At 49.8% G+C, this 19,823-nt stretch overlaps 1 long non-coding RNA gene across 6 annotated transcripts in view; it reads right to left on the minus strand.

Annotated features, from left to right (window-relative positions):
* Nucleotides 1-18,452, minus strand: part of LOC128852330 (uncharacterized) — a 224,749-nt gene extending 206,297 nt beyond the window's left edge. For all 6 annotated transcript variants that reach the window (XR_008450097.1, XR_008450096.1, XR_008450094.1 and 3 more), the window contains exon 1: nucleotides 18,284-18,452. This is a non-coding gene — a long non-coding RNA (uncharacterized LOC128852330). The remainder of the gene's footprint in view (nucleotides 1-18,283) is intronic.
* Nucleotides 18,453-19,823: the final 1,371 nt, after the last annotated feature.

The raw sequence follows: 19,823 nt of genomic DNA on the forward strand, positions 1-19,823 counted from the left end.
GGTAGATGAATCCATTTATCTCGAAAACAGAATCATGGAATGGTTTGGGTTGGAAGGGACCTCAAAGCCCATCCAGCTCCACCCCCTGCCATGGGCAGAGATGCCTTCCAGTGGATCAGGTTGTTCAAAGAAGGTATTGGGATCCTCCATCCTGCTGGGAATGACACCGTGTTATCTGCTCGCTGCTGCGAGATGCCCCATCACCCAGCATGGGTTTGCACTCTCGGAGTGCAGTACCACAAGAGAGATGGCACAGGCGTTACCAGCCAGGAAAAACAGTTGAGCACAGTTGGGCATTTTTGGTACATCCGAGCTCACTGCACACGGAGATCATGCATCCTGCTCATTTCTTCCAAGCAATAAATGCAAGCGTGCTACACAAACCGCAAGCTGTGAGAAAGTGGCTGCCCAAGTTAGTCCTGGGCTGTGTTAGACAGGGCTGGAAGCTGTGGGTATGAAACACTGCACTTGGATGCCCACGTATGACGCTCTGCAGCTATATTTTACATTTTTTCCACCATAAACTGATAAGGAGGTTGTAGTGAGGTGGGTGTTTGTCTTTTCTCCTAAGTAACAAGCAATAAGATGAAGGGAAATGGTCTGAAGTCGCACCAGGGCAGGTTCAGATTGGATATCAGGAAAAAATTTCTTCATGGGAAGGGTTCTCAAGCACCGGCAGAGGCTGCCCGGGGAGGTGGTGGAGTCCCCATCCCTGCAGGGGTTTAAAAGATGGGCAGATGAGGTGCTCAGGGATCTGGTTCAGTAGTTGGACTCGATAATCTCAAAGGTCTTTTCCAACCAAAGATTCCATGATACTGTGAAGCCTTCAAGGTAGTTTGGCATCACTTCTCCCAGTGTGTGGGTGCTCTTGGGTGGCGAGTACGAGCCGTCTGTTGACAACAGAGCTGTCTGGGATGAGGCTGTGCTTGAGAAAAAGTTCTGAATATCAGAAATTGCTGCTACATCAGCCAACACTTCATTAGCAGGAGGCTAATCAATTGACATCCTAATCAATCCAATTATCAGAGCATCAGGCTGCAGACCCCCCCTGGAGATAATGTGCACACAGAGAGGAGGGAGGGTAAAGCAGTCTGCCTTTCCCCAGCTCCGCCAGGGAGATGTAGCTCTGGCCCAGGGCTTGCCCAAGGCTTCAGATCCCGGCTCCCGCAAGCTTTAAATCTGGGGGAGGACTTTGGGAACCAGCACCAATACAGGTAGATAATAAAACACTGTCAAATAAAAATTAGGCTTTGCTTTAAGAGCAATTCCAAGGTGGTGGGCAAGCCTGGGGCCCCCCTCAGCACAAGCACACCACTGGCTCCATGTCCCATCACTGCAAGGCTCTGCCCCCGGACCCCCAGCCGGTCACGGTGCATGCTGGGAGGAACCAGTGCCACCCAGCCTGAGCCAGCCAGAACCAGAGCTTCACATGCCAGCCTCTCTGCATCCTCCCGGCGAAGATCTGGGTGGCCCACGGGACCTTCTGCTCTCCCTCCAAACAGACCACTCAGAGCTTCACTTCCCTCAGCTTTCTTGCTGGATCTACTGTGGGGATCTCCATGGAGGTGCCTACAGATCCCCCAACCTGGGGTTGTTTGTTGACTGGAGGAGTGCATGAATGACGTGTGGTTAATGACGGAATGTTTCAAAATCCTACACAAACTGTTTGCAAAGACAGCACTTAAAACCCACTAATTTTATTCAGTTCCACTGTTATTCCCTGCACTCAAAACAGAGACCGCAGTCATAGACAGAAACGTCTCTGGAGCTGGAAAGGAGACCATGCACATTCCCCAGCAGCTGCTCTGCTGTTGGAGGATGACCAAAAGCATGCTCCCGTCAGTTCTCCGATCTCCCCCTAAAGACAGACAATCATCTCATCTCCTCCCTCACAATGTGCTCAAATTAATAAGAATGACTCTATTGCTGAGTTCTGATAAAAATGTCTCAAACCGCAACAGCAAAGCGATTACAGAACTGTGCATTCAAAAATTACCCCCCTGCCTGAGCCCCTCTCCAATTACCTCCAGATACTGTTGGAAGACGAGATTGACTTTATACAAGTCTGCTGTGATCTCAGAGGTCTCTGACTCCACACACAGACTTCTGAGGAACAGATTCATTATTCATTTTTCCTACCTCTCGTTAGGAGCTGAACTAGAAATGCAGCTCAACTTCAGCCCGCTGGGACTGCTCCAGGGGGCCCGAGAAGTACCTTCACTCACAGCTTCAGAGCCTGGAGCAGCACAGCCAAGCCACTGCCCATCAAAGGGGTGAGGAGGATACATGGTGAACCTTCTCAGGTCCTTCTGCCCCTGGAGAAGCTTCTGCATTCCACAGGACCCCCATACATACACGTGTTGTATCCATTGGGGTTTGTCCCTGTTACCCTTCCATATGCGAGGTCTTTGCTCAGAGGTTGCCTGGATTCTGGTGATGCCACATTGTCCCGGTGACAGTCAAGGCATTCCTGCTGCTTTGTGGCCTTCAAAGAGACTCAGCAACTGACACTCTCAAAGCTGAGAAACTCCAGCACTGACGGAGGAGCAGTGGCTCTTCTGCACACTGGGATCCTCACCCTTGAGGACACCAGGGATCTTGCCCAAGTCAGAGCCACAGGGACCTTACCTTCCATGGTGGGATGCTTCCACCGCCCTGCTCTTTCCTAAACCCTGTACAGCCACCTTCATGCACTACGAGTACCTCCTGTCCTTCCCATCTCACACCACGGTCCCGCTCTCCTTGGCTCACTGAAGCCAACACTGACTGATGGACACATGGGCAGTAGTTCAGCCTCCCAACCCTACCCCTCTCCGGATGCCTCCAGATGTTTCAGAGTTGACAACAGCCTTCCGAGGCTGATCCACAGGTGACCCTCAAGAGCTGTGCCCCACTTGGAGAGCACTCCCATGCTATGAGACAAGGACACAACAACCTGACTCTCCCGGTGATCCTGTGGGCCATGACGAGAACCAACAAAACAAAGCCAAGTGGAAGGGAAGGACCGTCCTCCCCATTAACGACTGAGACACATGGAAAACTTGTACAGCTTTGAGCTCCCAAGTCTCTGCTGTTGCCAGAGGTACAGGACAAACCTTCCTCTCTGTACAAGGTCAACGCTTGGGTCTAGCACTGCTTCCCAGCTGCTCACACTGATAAGAGTTTGAGGGCAGAGCAGCAGGAGGTGGAGTCTGCTAATTAAAACATTTTATCTCCAGATTTTGTCTGATGGCACTGCTTCTTCACAGCTTGACAGAACTCCCATCAGTCAAAAGCAAGCCTTGGCCAGCTGTACGCCAAATCACGGGGGTTGTAACCCTCCAAAATATTTAGACCCTGAGTGGATGAAAGACAGCGTTTACTTAACTCACTGCCAAATTTTTGGAAGATCATAGAGTGGAATATTTTACACCAGCCCTACTGTGCTTGTCTGCGGCTTTTTCATGTCAGTGGCAGCATTGACATGAGTTCTACACCGCTGAGTTTGCCTTTTTCTTCTCAGGTACGCGTTGTTTCCAGCTGAAGTCAGACAATGCATTTCCAAATCAATACAGAAAATGTGCTCAGCAAAGATAATGAAAGCTCCTTGTTGTGCTGTTTGTGATGTTCCCAGACACGGATACGCTTCCCACAGAAGCAGAGGTGGTATCTGGGAGGTGTTTACAGCACCACATCAACGCTTTCCATATCGGTTATGGTGCAGGAAGATCGTAGGAGAGTTTTGTCCCAACCTGCTGTATATATATAAGGAATAAGTCACTGTCACAGCCCCCTACCCCACAGCTGAGGATCGCTGAAGAGCCACAGAAGGAAAGCCGGCACCCCTTAAGCCACCTCCACTCCAGATCTCCCCCATTCTCCATAGCGGGGACAGCTGTGAGGCTTCTTCTCCGCCACCACCACTCCCCAGCCCTGGCAGAGGCAGGATTTGTCCCCAGCGTGGGCTCGCAGAGCACATCATGTACACGCACAAAGTATAAAACACTCCAAAGAATTAGAAACTATGCAGAATTATGGCAGCGTATTTCAATTTTAACAGCCTGATAATGGCCAAACAGACGCAGGCTTTATTTACGGTAGCGTCCTGCTCTGACACAATCTCCGTCCAATCCCAAGGGAGCCCCGTTTTAATTCACAGAAATATAATGACAGCATTGCACTGGAAATTAGAGTTCACTTTTAACGGTGTGCATTCCTACATCTGACTCCTAGAAATTTTTCTTGCAATAACAACTATTAATAAAACCATGTGAGTAAATATCAAAGTATTTGTAACAGCTTCATGCCATACGCACAAAGTTCAATCACTTTTTTTTTTTTTTAATCTAATCATGGAATGGTTTGGGTTGGAAAGGACCTCCAAGCCCACCCAGTGCCACCCCCTCCATGGGCAGGGACACCTCCCACTGGATCAGGGGCTCCAAGCCCCATCCAACCTGGCCTGGAACCCTTCCAGGGATGGGGCAGCCACCACTGCTCTGGGCACCCTGGGCCAGGGCCTCCCCACCCTCACAGCAAAACATTTCTTCCTAAGAGCTCATCTCAATCTTTCCCCTTCCAATTCAAAGCCCACACTCACCCAGGGCTCGGCACTCCCAGGACAGACTCCAAAGGCTGAACCTGTCCAGCTTTCAACCTTCCCTTTATACTCCAAGCACTACAACCCTGGGACCATTCAGCACTTCACCTTTTGATGGCCAATTCAACCTTTTCTCCTTAACTTTTCCTTGGTGGTTCAATAACAGGCCAAAGTCCTGATGCTGGACTGAAATGCCTTAGAATTTAGACCTTTAGGACCACCAATGCCAAGTCCTTGAGGCTTATGCAGCATCCGCTCCTTCGTACCAACCCCATGGTAAAGAGCGGAGACGCAGGAGCATCCCATACAGGCTTTCCACTTCCCCCAATATTTGGTGTTTTACAGAAAATCCCTGCGCCCAGAGACAAGAGAGCATATAATGTATTTAAATGGAATCCAAAGGGTTTAACAAGTGTATTTTTAGCAAAGCCAGCTGTGGTTTGAAATTTCAGTTTCAAGGGAAATCCTGCAAAAAGCAAGGAATACAAACCAGCAAGGAGAGCGTTTCGGAAATTTCCTACGAGATAAATAACTTGGGGAGGAAAAAAAAATCAAATTATCCAAAATGTTAGGAACTGTTCCAGTCCGAGTTATTTTCACTGATATGACCAGGGTACATTTGATAAAAAGGAGTTACGGTATAACCGTAGAATCATAGAATTATTTGAGTTTGAAGAGACCTTAAAGCGAGCACACAGCCTGTTTGCAGGGTTTGCACATTGTGTTGCAGAATGGAAAAGCGTTGGGGGAGAGTAAAGCCTTCTTCACAGCCTTTGGTAAGAGAGATTAGGAAGAAAGAGCTGCTCAGCAACTGCTTTTGCACTTCTGCAGAACGTAGGGCTTCCCGTAGGACCAAACTTTGGTGGTAAGAGGGTCCTGGACTTCCTGCCAAGAGCCCACTCCTCCCACCCTGCGCGCCGAGGGCTGCTCCCCGGCCCGAGCAGACGCTTCTGTCCACACACCCACGTGCATGCAAAGCACCTATTTAGGGACCCTTGTGAGCCACCAAAGGGTTGTGGCTCTCTCCAAGGGCAGCAAAGCCCCACCAGGTACCACCGCCCGCTGACGGGGCTGCTGAAGTGGCAAGGGCAGGAAGAGCTGCTCTCTGAGGACATGGTGGGAGGACAACGCAAGAAGGTCCATGTGGACATCCCTGCTGCCCCAGCAAAGCCACGCAGAGGTGAGACTCTGCAGGGAGCCAGGACCCCATCCTGCAAGGCCACACCACTTCCACGCTGCCCGCCCCCTCCACCAGCCACTGTCACACCTTTGCTTTCCTAATTGCTGGTTTCCCTCAAAGAATCCGTTCGGAGTCCTCGCGGTGCAGCTCTAAACATCCCACCACATCTCCTCTTGTGCTTTGCCTGGGATTTACTTTTATTACATTTTCTGTGGTTCCTTAACAACAGCTTTTCCCTAACGATTTTATTATTTCATTATTGAAAAAATCAAACCCAAATATCCTTCATCATTACTGCTCCTCGCCTTTGTCTCTTCTAAAGCGAGAGAAATTAAGCCCAAGAAACAATTATTTGAGGCATCCACGTTTCTCTTCAAAGCCCAGGAAGGCTCTGCCAGGAGATGCCGTCCCAGGGGCCTCTCTGCTCGCATCTGCAGCCGTACAGAGCAGCGATGGTTGATCCAGTGCCTCCCACTTCTTTAAGGAGGGGAAAGAAAATCTTAATGCTTGCAATATTAATTTTAAAGCCTCCTTCAGCAGCCAGTGACCCAAATAAAGCCGAGTTCCCTGGGTTTATCCTGCTGGTGCTGCTCCCCAGAGAGGCGCCAGCAGACATTTGGGTCTTGCTTGTCCTCACAGTAACAGGAGAAACGCTCCGGCTGGTGGTGCAAAAGCAGCAAATAAAAAGAGGCGCAAACACAAAATTTGTTTTTATAACTAGGTAAAAAAAATTAATTCCCCTCTTCCATCAGTCAACGTATTTGAGAAGCAGTTCTGAAACACGGACGGGCCATTTCCCGCTGCCACCCCAAGCACAGCTTGAGAAGAGGTGCGTAAGGCAGCGCAGCCCCAGCCTTGCGGCGTTCCTGTGCTGCCCCGGGAATGGGGCTGGGACCAGTTCTCAAATGCAGCCCGGATGCACCTCTGATTTCTTTTTAGAAGGGAATAGTCAGAGGGAACAAAGACCACAGCCGGTGATGGCTCCCAGAGGTGCAGCACCTCCTTTCTCCTCAGAAGTGCTCTCTCTTCCACCCTCAGAGCTCAGCGACTCCAACAACACCATTTCCCTCAATTTCAGGAAATAATTCGGACTGTTAAACTGCGTAAGTTTGGAAATACCCAAAAGCATCGCATTTCAACAGACTTGCTGGAGAGAAAAGGATGACTGCTTTTTGAAAATAGCATAAAATTCCAGAAAACTCATTATTAAATAATAATTAAAAAATCAAATAGATCTAAAAATTGGAAAGAAAACTGTTTCATTTGACCCGCAATTAGAATTATAGGATCATTAAGGTTGGAAAAGACCTCTAAGACCATCCAGTCCAACCATCAGCCCAACACCAATTACTCCTGTCCTTCCAAAAACATTTCACTATTTTCCTTCTTTAGAAATGATTATAGAAAACCCACGTATTGACGCTGTGCATCACATTGTGTGAGCGATGTTTGTCAAATGAGTAGTTTTGTAGAATTATTTTTCTTGTGCAAACAGAGAAAATCCTCCTGCCGTCGTTACTCGGGCAAATCTTCAGAGCCAAGCGATTGTTTTGGATCTGAATATACTGTCAAAACCATGGTGGTTTAATTAAGAATCAATCATCAGCATCTTTCATAGGGTCTTTCATAACCCATTTCATTCAGACACTTTAGGAACTTGTGTTAGCGTAGCGCTATACTTGAAATAAAGCTGCTTCTCACTGTCTGCCAACACGCGTTTTCAGCTCAGCTGCTCACATGTGCGGCGACAGCAGGGCCAGCAGAGAGGCACGCCGATTCCTGGAAATCCTGCCACCAGCTCCGGTTGTGAGAATTCTTTCCAATACATCAGCTCCTCCCTCAGCTACTCAGAGCTGAGCTTGCATTGACTTCCACCAAGTGCAGCCTTCCTGCTAGGTCCAAAGATAACTTGGAGATAACAATTAATCGAGGTGTAAAATGACTTCTGTGGCAGGGGCTGGAACTGGATGATCCTTAAGGTCCTTTCTCACCCAAACTATTCTATAATTCTACATAATTGTTGATATTGCAAGTATCCAGCACCTGGAGGGGGCTACAAGAAAGCTGGGGAGGGATATTTTATAAAGGCATGGAGCGATACCACAAGCGAGATTGGCTTTGAATTGGAGAGAGAAAGATTTAGAATAGACATAAGGAGGAAATTCTTCACAATGAGGAAGCCCTGGCCCAGGGTGCCCAGAGCAGTGGGGGCTGCCCCATCCCTACAGGTGTTCAAGGCCAGGCTGGATGGAGCTTGGAGCCCCTGATCCAGTGGGAGGTGTCCCTGCCCATTGCAGGGGTATTGGAATTAATTGATCTTTAAAGTCCCTTCCAAGCCAATCCATTCTATGATTCTATATTAATAGCTATTAATAGTAAATATTAATAGATTAATCACCAGCCAACCAAAAATAAAGAGAAAAGTGACCAAATCACTTCTCACCTTTATCCCCTTTCTCACATGAAGACATTTGCAGTTGTTAATTGCACGGTAACAACTGCGTGATAACATGGGCTGCTTCTTCCCAGCACCACATCCAGTGGGCTGTGGTTTATCACAAGGAAGCTCTCCGTGCGGTGATCCCAGCACTGGGAAAGCAGCAGGGCACCAGCCACTCCCAGGGAAAGCTGGACATGGTTCACCTGGAGAACAGATCCTTAGGAGCTTTTCTTTACAAGATAAAGTCATTGGCTAATATTATGAGCTATTAAAAATACAATTTTTTGGATTAAAATGACTCTGGTCCAGCCTGCAGTGCCCTCCTCAAAAAGGGGAAATATGTAGATAATAAATTGAAACTCAAATAAGACTCCTCTTCTGAGCATTTAAATTCCATTCCCCTGGTCCCAGCACCTTGATTCGGTCAGGCAGGATCAGCACCAACTAGGCTAAAGGCACAAATCCCAGCTGCAATCCTGCTCGGGAGCCTGGAGCCGCAGGTCCGATCCTGCCGCAGCGCTGAGGCAGGGGCACAGGGTGCAGCACGGCCACGGCTCGTGTACCAGAGAGTTCAGGGCATCGGGGGAAAAAATGCTTTCTGCAGCTCTAATGAACAGCGTGTAGTCTCCTCCATCCCAATAAAAGAAATCAGACTGCCAGGTCTCTGAGAACCAGCCAAAAAGGTCGATTTAGTGCCTGAAGGAACAGAAATCCCATCACCGCTCCTACCTCGATAAGAAAAATAAATGGGAATCCACTCAAAACCATCTCCAAACCATTTATAAGTCCCAGCTCTTCTTTGCGGTGGCTCAGCAGAGGCTGCTGCACCATGCACGCTATGGGAGGAGACACCTCCCCTGACCCTCAGGCTGGAAGCAGGGGAGCCCCAGGCCCCAGCCTCCTCCTGCCATTCACGGCACCCCAAGCCAATCCCTCAAAAGGCTGGTTTCGCCGTGGTTTGCCTGTACACCGTCACATTTGTTCCTAACAAGTCTTAGCCCAGGAAAGCTGGTTTGATACTCCTCCTTGGTCCAGTTTGAGCACAGAAAGCCTCACCTCTTTGGGGTGCTGGGGTGCTCTTGAGGCACGAGCCACCCAGCGAGCCCCTCCTCCGAGGACTTGCACAGAGTGGTACACACCAGGGCATTTCTCATTGGGTATCGTGCTACAAAGCAGGTAAGACACATAACTGTCCTACCATCGGGCTCTGGCGGCTGCAGCTCTCTTCTGTAGAGAATGGTGCTCTCTACAGCCCTTACCCTTCTAAACCAGCCAGACGCAAAGGAAAACAAAGGAGAAAACCTCCCCCAACAGCTTCCATGGTCACAGAACAGTGACACCTTGAGAAGAAACAGCTGGAAACCTGATATTTTTGGTTAAACTATACCCAGGAGGAAGGTATGGACAACTCTGCAGTAGAAGACACCGGTCACTTGGCATCAAGGTGGTACAAGGCTGTGTGCTTCACGGGTAGAAGGGAAGTAAGAACAAGTAAAAGATTTTACCAACTGTCCTGTAATTTTTGTGTAGGGAAACATTAACGTAGGAATCATCTCAGCCAAAAACCATCCAGCTGGTAGTACATTCCTGCTGCAATGACAAATATAATTCCCATTTACCAAGAGGTCCAACCTGACTCACTGCTACTTCCAACCTTTGAAGAGGGACTGGATTTAAGTCTTAAGACACGCTTTCACTTTATCGTCCAGTGAGCTGAAGGCATGCACGCCTGTCTTCTCTGCTCTGTCATGAAAAGGTGCAAAGAACAGCCTCAAAGTCAACACATCTTGCCTTCCTGTCAGCAGGTCAGAGCCTGTGAGCTCCCTCGGCCGAGCAAACCTCTGCCTGCTGGAGCCCTTGCCTGCCTGGCACTCCCCGACCCCTGGCTTTGGATTCTCCTCTTGGAAAAACTCACAAAACCCAAGGGTTAACATACATTCTTACCCATTTATGCTATTGAGCTGTGTCATAAGAGAACGATATTAGGGATATATTAATAAATTTGAGTATAATAAGTGCATTGTTACTGCATTATTGAACGTCCTGTTACACGTAGGGTAGGACCGAGGCACAGAGCGGCATCTGAAGCTCTGGGAAGAGACAAAGAAGAGTCCCCCTGTTGATGGCAATTCCAGATACAATTGATACATTTACATAGATTTTGCCTGTTCATAACTGAGGTGGGTGATGTTAGAACAAGGCCATAGGACAGTAATTTAATGACGATGCTTTTGCAAGTTGTGTTTCTTTTTAAAAGAACAACAGTCAGGTCTGCTGTATTTGGTGTACAAAGTCTCATCCTGGCTTGGCATTTTCTATGTTTAACTGCCATGGGCAAGTTTTAAAACGCTATTTTTTCCTACTCTCACCTATGTAAGTTTTCAACGCAGCCCCTTGAAATTTCTTAATTAGCTGCTAGTAGGTTAAATTTCAATAAAGCATCTGAAAGAGTCCTGAAAGTCCCAACGGAAATGGTTACCACAACTTGCTCGGGCACTTTGGGCACCCACAGCCTTCAGGAGCAAAGTTTCCCAAAGAACACAAGTCCCAGAGGGTCCCTGCCTGGCGCAGTGCACGGTGGGTTCGGCAGGAATAGGTGCTGGATCATCTCCTAACCTGCCCAAAGCCACCAGCTGCCGGGACAGCACACAGCAGCGTCTGCGATAGCTTCAGCCCTCCCTGCGTTTAAGGTGGGAGGGGGGGAAAGACAGCAAGCGTCACATCTGCAGTGGCTCCTCCGCTACATCAGGCTGAGAAGCAGAGGATAAATATAAACAAATTAAAGTGGTCTTGCTAATATAGCTGAAATAAATTGAAGAGAAAACGCTAACACATCTGGTTGCGACTCACCCAAGGGACCAATTCCACAGATGACTGTGGGGAAGAGGAGGTAAGGAGCTGTCTCCCTACATCTGCTCAAGCTTCACACTCCTAATGCCTTGCATGTTTCTGCCTTCTGCTCCAGAGCACCGACCACCACCGCTGTGCCAGCTCCTGCCCCGGCTGCGACCCTGCCCTCCACCACACACGAATGCCAGAGCAAAGCACCACCCTGGGGAACACCAAGGGCTTCCGTGTCTCCAACTGCAGAGCACAAAAGGCACCTGGAGAAGTGGGCCAACAGGATCCCATTGGAATTCAAAGGGCAAGAACAATCCCACGCACCAGTACACGCTGGGGCCACCTTCACCGAGGAGGACATGGGGATCTTGATGGACACCAAGTTGACTACCATCAACGTACCCTTGCAGCAAAGATGGCCACAGCCTCCTAGGCTGTGTCAGGCAGACTGTGGCCAGCAGATAGGGAGAGGGGATCCCATTCTGCTTAGCACTGCTGAGACACGGCCGGGATGCTGGGCTCCTCACTACAAGTCAGATGTGGACTTGGAGTACATCCAGTGAAGGGCCACAAAGATGAAGGGACTGGAGCACCTCTCACATGAGAAGAGGCTGAGAGAGCTGGGACTGCTTTTCTGGAAAAGGGAAGGCTCAGGAGGATCTTGTCCACATGTATAAATACCCTATGCAAGGGAACATGACTAAGCCTGACCCCCCCCCCCCCCCCCCCCCAAGCGGTGTCCAGCGGCAGGAGGAGAGGCAATGGTCACAAATTAAAACACACGAGAAGTTATTTGCACATAAGAAAACACTTCCTCTCTCCCCAGCCTTGCTGTGAGGGTGGTCAAACACTGGAGCAGGTGACCTAGAGAGGCTGTGGAGTCTCCATCCTTGGAGATAGTCAAAACCTGACCAGATAGAGCCCAGACCAACCAACCGTCACCAACCCCACCTGAGCAGGGGAAGAGAGGTCCCTTCCAACACCAACTCTTCTGTGACCTCCTTAACGTAAAGATCTCAAACATAACCGATTCCAAAAATATTTTGAAAGGCCTTTATAAATTAGAGTTTTGATTGCATATGATTTCTAAGACACATGCATGTTTGTTTAGCAGATCATCACGACTATCACACCGAGTGTCCAACATGAGCTGTAGCTCATGCATCCTTGCTTCTAAAGGAAATATATATGCAAAGAGTGTGTTTATAGAGTACTTGACCTACATCTTCTACAAAGAAAATGATCCATCAATGAGGCCAGTAGCTAAAATAATAATAGAAGTGTCCAGAAAAGGAGAACCATCATTGCTCTCCTACAAAACAATTAAGTAGTTACATGAGGTCGTGCAGAAGTTTGCAGCAAACCTGTCCAGAGAACTTTAAGCTTCCTAAACTGTCTCAACTTAATTTCATAACTTGTTATGGTTACTACTTAAAACGCTTACTACTCTTGTATTATTAAGAGCTCTATGGGGTTCTAGGAAATATGGAAATATGGAAATATGGGTGCCCAGGGAAGCGTTTAAACCCACGCCCATTTTCAGTGAAACAGTGAGATACTAAATTCAACAATCATTCCCCCGGCACTTCCACAGCAGCTGCAAAACAAAAAACGAATGTAGAAACATCTGCAGTCTCAGCAAAATATATCCCAGAACATGTCCTGGTGCTTTTAACATATTATTGCTAATTGCATGCCCAAGTCACTGTTGAGCATTCCCACGCTACAGCAAGTGTCCGTGCTACCACCAGCCTTCCTGGTCCTCTGCTGTGATGCTCAGCTGCGCCCACCACCCTGGTGCCCAACCCCACAGGCACGCAGGGCACATGAGCAGCGTGTGGGATGAGAGCCCATGTCCCTAGGGACATCTAAGAAAACCCAACACTAGGCTGATCAAGCCGCAAAGCAAGATGGTCCAGCCCCAGGTGACACCAAGCCTCCAGCCTCCAGCATCGCGGCTTCATACAGCTCCCACCACGGAGCTCGATCTCTTCCACCCCAGCTGCCTCTCCTTCCACCCACTCCAGCTCCAGTTGTGGATCAAACTACATCAGCTAAACAAGTCCTTCAGCAGCTACACGCACCATCACCCGCTCCAGCCACGTGCATCCGAAGGCAGCATCCCAAGCCACGCACCTAGAAAAGACCCCAAGTGCTTCATAGAGCAAAACGGAAGCCTCGCTGCTGAAAAACATCTGATAAAGCTCAAACTCTGGTAATTGCTGCTGCCTGCTCTTTCCCCTCCACCTACAACAAAGCTCCCTGCAGCCCTGGTGAGAATCAGCAATGCTTAATTTGTTGGAGGTCATCAGCACTTTGATAGTGAAGCTACAATCCTTTTAAAAATAGATTTTGAAACAATTCATCCTGACCCCACTGATAAACCCTGAACTGCGCAAGAGCTGGAGTTAATTATTCTTCTGAAAGAAGATTTGTTCCTGCACACACTTTATCTCTGCCATCCCCACGTGAGGCTTCGATAACATTAATAAAGCCCCGAATCGGGCTGTGGGGTCGATTTGCTGCAGCCGACCATGAGTGGTGGGGAAAACTCTCTGGAAGCGATAAAGGAGGAAACATGGTAGATAACAAACTGTCAATACCTGAGGCATTAAATAAAGTTCAAAGGAGATCATTAAAATTTATGCAGCCTAAAATGCAAATCAGTGTACGTGCAGCTACTAAACTGTAAACTTGTATAACGGTTTAAGTTAAGGTCCATAAAAATATACACTTGTAAAACGTCTGCCTCCATTCTTGCTTCGTTGCGTGCTTCCTCATTTGATAATACAACAGTATTTCCTCTTGTATTAGAAGAACAATAATTCAAACTAAGCTATCTTTCAAGATTTCTAGCTTAAGAACAGTTCCGTGAAAACCTCAGGCAACAAAAAGCCTTCAAGAGAGATTTCATAAAGAAAGGAAACATTTTTTATTTAATTACTTTGAATCTCTGCTCTTGGAGAACTGAAACATCCGTGAAGTTTAAGACGTCACCCTTCCCTCCTCTTTTCATTCCTGCTGCTGAACACTATCTTCTCATTAACCTTCAAAGGTACAATTCTATGTTTTGTTCAGTTGCTGCGTGGCATAATCCTCCCATTCCACAATTCAGAAGTTGTGCCCTGGCCAAAGCTCTGCAACATCTCAGGCCGCTGTGTTGCCCACCCTAAGAACCTCCGAAGCAGGGAACTCCACGAGGCTCCTCAGGCGCTCGTCATAAAGTGCCACCAGTCCAGAAACTCGCCAGGAAAAATTATAGAATCACAGAATGGTTTGGGTTGGAAGGGACCTCAAAGCCCATCCAGTCCGTCCCCTGCCATGGGCAGGGACACCTCCCACTGGATCAGGGGCTCCAAGCCCCATCCAACCTGGCCTGGAACCCCTCCAGGGATGGGGCAGCCACCACTGCTCGGGGCAACCTCATCTTTCCTGGTCTGCAGTACTCGCCTCCTATTATCCAGGTTGTAAGGGGCTTTGAGCAACCTGATCCAGGTGAAGGTGTCCCTGCCCACTGCAGGGGTTTGGACTGGATGATCCTTTAAGGTTCCTTCCAACCCAAACCATTCTATGATTCTATTATTACTGCTGTTTTCTAATTCTCCTGTATCCTTATATATATATATATATCTCTTTTACAGTCTGGTTCTCCAAATTAGATGCAGCATGCCAAGATTAACTACAGCAGAGCCACCTGACGATACTCAAATCCTCTAAGAAATCTTCTATTAATACTTCCAGAATAAGATTTGTGGAGTGGTAGAGCTCGTATTTGCTGGGATCTGTAATTCTCCAACTGCTTACCACCCCGCTAAGGCGGGTTAGGGACAGACTGGACCACCTGCAGCAAGGTATGAAACCTCTGCCCTTGCATCAGTAGGAATTTAGGATGGGAAAGGTCCTCCTAAATCACTTAATAAAATTGTATGACTATAAAAAAAAGTAAAAATGTCACTTTTCTTTGGCCTTATAAACCCACAGAGGGCCTCTGTAGCTGCCCGTGAGATCACATAGATACAGAGGAAGAATCCAGGTCTTCCTCTGTCAAGCAAAGCCTGGTAGGACTCCAAGCCAACCTTTTTTCTCCATCTATGGTCCCTATTCTCCTTCCAAATACTGAGGTTACGAGTACTGACTGCAGGATACCAGTGGGCGTGAAGCACAAGAACTACATCCCATAGTGAGTGATTGGCCTGACACAAGTGAAGCCCCTTGCTCCGGGACGGGAATTTGCCACTTTTTACAAGACTAAGCTGACAGCGCTGCTTCCATAGGGTAGATTCCAGCCCGCAGGAGCTTGGCAGATGTTCCCTCCCCTACAGGAGGGCTCTGCCACTGTGCCTTGAATGCCAAACCATATGTTCCTCTTGGATGCAGGGAGGCATCTCTACAACAGTTACTGAGAAGGGAGGCGCAAACTCCATGTGTGGATTTAAAAAAAGAGAAAGAAAAAAAAAAATAAGAGAAGTGCTCAGGAGAAGCTCAGAAGAAGCCCCACGTTCCGCTGGGAAGGAGGCAGCGTTCAGAGCCATCCGTGAGCAGCGAGCACCACGGCATCCTCCAGCAGCGCACAACAGCGTTCAAGAACGCCAGCTGGGCAATTTTCCTGGCAAACAGCCTCATTTGCTAATTTTTCTTGAACAACTTAATGAGCAAAATAGGAGCAAAGGAAAAAAAGCTTTTTGAAATGCAACATACAGCCCAAAAAATATCTTCTTGTGAAAGACAGCCACAGTCTAAGCAGCGTGACCCATGGACAGTGAAGCTCTCCCTCCCACTCACCATTAAATGACAACTCTTGGGTAAATCTCTCTCTGATCACGGAGTGGTTTGGGTTGGAAGGGACCTCAAAGCCCATCCAGTCCCACCCCCTGCCATGGGCAGGGACACCTCCCACTGGATCAGGGGCTCCAAGCCCCATCCAACCTGGCCTGGAACCCCTCCAGGGATGGGGCAGCCACCACTGCTCTGGGCACCCTGGGCCAGGGCCTCCCCACCCTCAGCGTGAAGAATTTCTTCCTAATGTCTAATCTAAATCTTCCCTCTTCCAACTTAAAACCCTTGGAAAACCCCCCTCCCCAGCTTTCCTGGAGCCCCTTTCAGCACTGGAAGCTGCTCTAAGGTCTCTCTGCAGCCTTCTCTTCCCCAGGCTGAACAACCCCAACTCTCTCAGCCTGTCCTCGTAACATAGAATGTGAGCTGCACCACCTGGCATTGATTTAAGTTCACAAGTGTTAATGACTCTCAGTGTGTCCTCACAGCAGAGGTGCTCCAGCCCTTGCACCATCTCCGTGGCCTCCTCTGGACCCATTCCCCCAGTTCTACCTCCTTCAGTCAGGGATTCCAGCACTGGACTCAGGGCTCCAGGTGGGGTCTCACCAGAGCGGAGCAGAGGGGCACAATCCCCTCCCTCCCTGCTGGTCCCACTGCTCTGGATGCAGCCCAGGACACAGGTGGTTTCTGGGCCGGGAGCGTGCACTGCTGGCTCACGCATCAAGGTTCTCAATCAATCAAAAATCTGCAAAGCTAATGTGGGGACTGAAATCCATACAGCACCACCTTTTAAAAAGAAAGCCTTCCATTTAAAAGCAAAATGAAACTCCCCCACCCTCTTTGCTGGGCAAGCCGGATAACCAGTGCTCAGAACTCCGGCACGTGTCCGAGCTGGCCCGTTCTCCAACACGATATACAGAGGTCATCCGATCCTCTTAAGCATTACGTGACCACGGTGCTTTGAATTCAAGAACGTTATGCAAAAAGCAGCTTTTGCCTTCAAAGAAACCTTCTCCATATGCACATGTCCTTCTCTTTATGCATCTATTTATACACACCACCCCAGCACGGGCGGTGGTGGCAGGGCTCCGTACTCACAGGACAGAAAATAGCTGAGTATGTTCTAATTGGATGTGTTAGACAAAACCATGAGTAACACCACACTGAGTTCACTTGTAGCCAACAAGAACCATCCTGCTTTCTTTGAGGGTAGCACAGAGAGATTAAGTAGAACCATAGAATTCTTGGGTCAGAAGGGACCTTAAAGATCATCCAGTTCCATCCCCCTGCGATGGGCAGGGACACCTCCCACTGGATCGGGCTGCCCAAGGCCCATCCAACCTGGCCACAGCTCGAGTACATTCAATTCAAATTCTCAGCATGCTTTGTAGCTCTAAAAATAAATCCATCTACGCCCATTGCAGTTTGCTACAAACCCGCTGCAAAAATACTTTAAGGACAACATTTAAAAGGTATTTTTCATGTTTCTCATAGTCCATTTTTCCATTCCTTTTCTAACCTCACCTTTTCCAGATTTAAGCTAATCCCTAAGGAACTCAAAAGGAAACGCACGGATCAGTCCCCAGCGCGGCTGGAGCAGCGCAGTGACTCTGATGTTACGTTCACAGTTCAACGCAATAAATGCCAAAGAGACCTGGGAGGGAAGTGCCTCCGGACAGCTTGTGCAGGCTCCGAGCTGCAGGAGAGGCTCCTTCTGCCTGCCCAGGCAGAGCTTCGGAACCAACGGGAGAGGAGCCAAGCGATCCAGGAAAGAAAGAGGAGCTGCACACATCCATTCCGGCTCTGAACTTCTGTTGTGTAGAAACACAAATACTCTTTCATCTTTGAGACTGGAACATCGCCCCAGAGGCCTTCGCAGCCACAGGAGCCCCAGTGATGCTCCAGCGCAGTCACCAGGTGGTCACCCCTCCACCATCCCAACCCTTCTCGGGTGTTACGTGGGCCGTGGTGGGTACGGCGGGGTTAACCCCACTGAGGTAACTGCACTTAAGCGATACTTCAGTTTGCTAATCCATAGGAAAGAGCCTCCAACAGCATCCTGCTGCCAGCCTGCTCACTAGGGGAAACCATGGACACGTTTGCCTTCCTGGGCAAACAGGAGATGGACCCCCAAGCTTCCAAACACCTCCCCCTCCTCTGCATAGTACGGAGAGGCTGAGCAGCCAGGATTTTCCATACCACACACCATTCATTTTGCTTATTTTTGGCGTCACATCACGGGTACCATCGCTGCCCAGAAGTGGGAAAACACGGAGAAGCCACACGGGCGAAAGAACAGAAGCCAAACCGAAAAAGAAAACTCCCCCAGCTCCAGGGTAGAACCCATACACCAGGGAGAGGCTCTCTAAGCAGAGGATTTAAAGATGTGACGCTTCAGAACACAAAGGAAGAGCTCTTGGAGGAGCACAGAGCCACCACCACCATCACCATGAGCGGAAGCCGAGCTCACCTGGCGCTGCCGGGAACCGGGGGCTGGCACAGGGCACCCCAGCGCCCCGAAAACTCTACTCGCATGGACAAACAAAGCACCAGAGATGGGCAACGTCCGAGCACGCTGCGGCTCCCCCCGCCGCCGCTCCGCCCCGGGGCCGCCCCGCCGCCCGCAGCGACCCCATAGCGCCGGCGCTGAACGGGGGGGGGGGCGGCCCCGGAGGCGCTCTCAGCGCAGACTCGGGCGGCGGCAGTGGGGCCGTGGGCAGAGCCGCTGCCTGGGCAGCGTGCTGCTCCTGCACCCCCGTGCACTGTCTGCACGGCTCCGGCGGGAGCACCCCCCGCGCGTTGCCCGCACGGCTCCAGCAGCCGCATCCCCCCCCGAATGCCTTCCTCTCCCCTCCCAGCAGCTCCCGCTGAGCTCAGGGCGGTTTTGCTGAGGATAACCGAACCATTCTATTCCTTTCACTTGTCCTTTCTCTTCTCCTCTGCCCTGAAAAAAAAAAGGGAGGTTATTTCTCTCGATGTTCTTTCCAAACCGATAAATTTATTCAGCCCATCTGCTCAGACTTCAGCGGGAGCCGCTTTAATTTGCAGCCATTTGTTAAAATACCCGGAATGTAATTATTCCAAAACCGCCACAGGTGTAGGAGATACTTAAAAAATACAAATCCATCAAGGCAGTGTTTGGATAGTTTAAAAACACCGCTTTCCCTTGTTAACCTGACCGAAAAACGCGTGGAGAAGGGCACTGCGGGTTAAGCCCAAGTCAGGCAGACGGTGGTGGCACAGGGGGACTCGTTTGGGGATGTTTGGGATTGCAGTGAGGAGGAGAGGGGCGGGAGAGGCCTTCAAAGCAAAGTTGGAGAAGCGGCTCAGCCGAGGAGAAGCTTCAATTAAAGCTGCGAGTCCCCGGCGGCGATATCTGTGCGCAGTGTCAGCGGCGCGGGACGGGGCGCGGGCGGCTGCGGGGGTGCCACCGCCCCGCGGGGTGCTGGGCGGGTGAGGGCCGAGGCCTGCCCGGGCACGACACTGCCCGCCCGCATCTCCCTTGTGCTGCTCAGGGGCCGTGCGGGGCCAGGGGGGTTCCTGAAGCTGGTGAGGGGCTGGAGAACGAGTCTGAGGAGGAGCGGCTGAGAGAGCTGAGGTTGTTTAGCCTGGAGAAGAGGAGGCTGAGGGGAGACCTTATTGCTCTCTACAACTGCCTGAAAGGAGGAGCTGGGCTCTGCTCCCCAGTGACAGGGGACAGGACAAGAGGGAATGGCCTGAAGCCCCGCCAGGGGAGGGTCAGGCTGGATATCAGAAAGAAATTCTTCACGGAAAGAGTCATTGGTTAACACGCTGGAAGGTCTGCAGAACACCAAGGCGCCCGCCGGGGCCACTGCCGGGACAGAATCACAGAATCACCAGGTTGGAAAGGACCCACTGGATCATTGAGTCCAACCATTCCTAACACTCCCTAAACCATGTCCCTCAGCACTTCATCCACCCGTTCCTTAAACACCTCCAGGGAAGGCGACTCGACCCCCTCCCTGGGCAGCTGTTCCAGTGCCGATGAC

This window comes from Cuculus canorus, chromosome 5 (genome assembly GCF_017976375.1).
Source record: "Cuculus canorus isolate bCucCan1 chromosome 5, bCucCan1.pri, whole genome shotgun sequence".
Classification (NCBI taxonomy): Eukaryota; Metazoa; Chordata; class Aves; order Cuculiformes; family Cuculidae; genus Cuculus; species Cuculus canorus.